We start from the raw sequence: 3,151 nt of genomic DNA on the forward strand, positions 1-3,151 counted from the left end.
GGGGGGGGGGGGTGATATGATGGAGGCTTTTCCATGACACGCTGCTTTCACGGTGAACTTCAGCCCTGAGCTTATGCTCCTTTTTTCTATCCTTCCCCAGTGCTGCAATCTCATTACGTTAAGCCCGTGGGTCGTGCCTGTCAAAATCTTAGTGCCAACCGCTGAAGGGGGCCAGCAGATGAGTAGGGGCCTGCGGACCGAATGATGCCCTCTGGAACAAAGATGCTTGATCTCGGGGAGCTAAGATCAAGCCACTGCCCATTTGGACTCAGGAGGACTCACTGTGCCATGAAACTGCAACTCTGTGCAGAGCTGACCACGTGCTCGGAGCTGTACGGGATGATCTCTTCACGGCACTGCAGCATAATGGCAGCGCGTGTCGATAGGCAACTGCTTTGGTGCTAGCAGCAGTGGGGGTATTGCAGCACACCCGAGTACATCCCTGCTACCCAAACAACATGGAGGGTCTCTAGGAATGGGGGGGCTTGCTCATCCCAGCCCAGCACATACCCAGAATTTTGGACAGGTTTGTCCAGCCTGCAGTGGAGCCCGTGCTGCTGCATTGCTAATCCCCAGGCAGGCTAGGTACGTGCTGCAGTCTAACCCGGGACTGCACGGTTGCCCTGCCTTAGGAGGGGTTCACGGAGCAGCGCACCCTCCAACCGAGATGTGCATGCAGATTGCGACTGGCTTTGGGAAACAGAGGCAACGGGCAGGGATTTGCACCTGGCCTCGGCCTCGCCATTCAGAGCAATGCCTCCGGGTCTGAGCACTTGTTCATGTGCCGGCTCCGAACCGGACCAAAGCTGAAGGGATGCGGGGACCGAAGAGCATCAAGTAAAGCCGGCCTGTCGAGTTGATTGATCTGCTTTGTGAAGACAGAGTAGTGGTGCAGTGCTGTGCGTTGGGGGCGGACGTGAAATCCTGCCTCGGATTCAGCGGTCCCTTGGTTTTCCCAGCCAGCTGCTCACTTGTGCCGTGTGGAGGAGAGCGCTGCTTACATTTCTCATTCTGATAAGCTGCAAAGGAGGTCTGCGAAGCGCTAGCTCATCACGCCATCAGCACTTTACGGACACGAAAACGGGCCCGTTCTTCAAAAGGGGCTCAGCTCAGCGACCGAAGCCTCCAGGATCCCGACGTGACTTCTTTTGCAGGGAGGCCGGGTAGCCTCGTGGTGACAGAGCAGGGCTGGGAGCGGCAAGATTTGATCCAGGCGCTGAGCTATGACAGCGATTGGCATCATATCAATCCTCAGCTCAACAGATCCCAGCCCGGGCTAACCGCAAACCCCCTGACCTCTCCAAGTCGCTGTTTCTCGCTCCGCGAGATGGAGACAGCTGCACTTTGCTGTTTCGCAAAGCGCCCAAGTTCGTCATCCTTGAGATCTTCTGCTGGAGCCCTATCAGCATGGCAGCCCAAGCACAGCAGCCAGGCCAAGGGGAAAGGGGCAAGCATCTTGCACCCCAGTCTCCCCCTTCGACTGATGCTCGCACAGCACCACGAGCGCCCTGGGGCGCAGCCAGGAGCCGCGAGAAACCTTGGGGGCCGGAGACCTGGCCTGGCAGCGGTCGTGATGGCAAGGTGATAACGCTGTCACTGCCCAGGGGTCAGCGGGATCCCAGTTCCCCAGGGTACGGAGGCGCTGGTCCCCTCGCCCCAGCCTGGCTCGCTGTGTTGCCCGTGCCGCCGGGCGCCCAGGCCGGCGCTGGCGCTGGTGGAGGGCACTTGCAGGAACGCAGCGGTGCTGCTGACATTTACTAATCAGCGCTAACCTTAGATCCACACACTCTCCGTCTCGCTCACTGTCTTGTCTCCATGGAGACACTGCAACCTTTGCTCACTAGTTAACGGTATCGCAGAAAAAACGAAACTCCGACGCCACCCTTCCTCCCGGCTCCTGCCCCTGTGGGAAGGGGGAACTTGCCCAGAGGAGACAAAACCTGGCTGTCGCCTCCGAGATAGTTTGCATCTACAGCCAGGGAGAAGGGCCAGGCGGTGCCGAGAGGCAGGCAGGATTTGGCCCCCCGCCACCGAGTGCAAGGAGGAGGCTGGCACAGCAAGTTTGGGTGGCACCGATGCAGCGGGCAATAAAGAGATGGTCTTATTTTGCAAGGTCCACCCCAGAAACCAACTCGGGGAGTTTTTATTGCAGCAGCCGAACGGGTCTCTGGCTCTGTGGGCTGCAATGGGATCCTTGCCAGGCTTCTGCGCTGCTGGGCAGAGCGCAATTTGTGCGGTTCACGGCTCTCACTGGTGCATTTCATCCCTGCCTGCAGCTGCCGCGCAGTCATCCAGCCCCCAGTGTCACCTGGGCTTGCTTATTTAGCAGCAGGTTACTGGGGTCGGTGCTGGCAAAATCATGGCAGAGCATCTCGAGAGGCTCTCGCAACCCAGACGCCTGGGCTCTGCCAGGTTATACCGAAAAATAAAAATCGTCTTGCACTTTATGTCTACGCCAGTGACCTCAGGGCCCTGCTACTGCAAGAGCAACGTCAGCCCATCAAGCAGGATCTCCGCCGTACACAACTTGCTGGGGAGGAAGAAAAAAAAATGCAGCGAATTCCAGCCGCAGGGGGGTCTAGGAGCATGCTCGGTGCGCCAGTGTCCTGCTCTCAGCTATTCTGTTTTCAAATTAACATGGGAAAGATGCCCATTACCTGCTACCAGATAATGACTATGATTAGGCGGATCTCTGCTGCCAGCCGAGATCTGAAGGATGTTGTGCGCTCCAGCAGTGAGAGCAGCCACAAAAACAAGAGCAATAAAAGTGTAAATAAAAAAAAATAATAATAATAAAAAAAAAAAGCCCCTCAAGCAAACAGCTCTCGCCACCAGGGAAGAGCGCAAGTCGAATTGGCTTTAAATGCCATTCGTTAGCATGGTTGTGCGCTAGCGTTTGAACCTAGGGCCGGAGACGAGGGCAAGCTGGGCCTGACCTGACCCAAAACTGGAGCTGGAATTTTTCTTTGGTTGCTCAAAAAAAGTGCAGGGGTCCCCCCCACCCCCCCGCACTTTTGGCGTGAAATTGGAAATGCTGCACTGCTTTGCTGCGGCTGGAAGCAGACGAGCAGCGGCCCCCAGCGAGCTCCCACTCAACCGGCCAGAGACGCTCTCGTGCTGCAGCCATGTCTCCAAAGAGCCTCTGCCTGCT

This window comes from Gavialis gangeticus, unplaced genomic scaffold, assembly GCF_001723915.1.
Source record: "Gavialis gangeticus isolate Ggan-Ray unplaced genomic scaffold, GavGan_comp1, whole genome shotgun sequence".
In the NCBI taxonomy this organism is placed as follows: domain Eukaryota; kingdom Metazoa; phylum Chordata; order Crocodylia; family Gavialidae; genus Gavialis; species Gavialis gangeticus.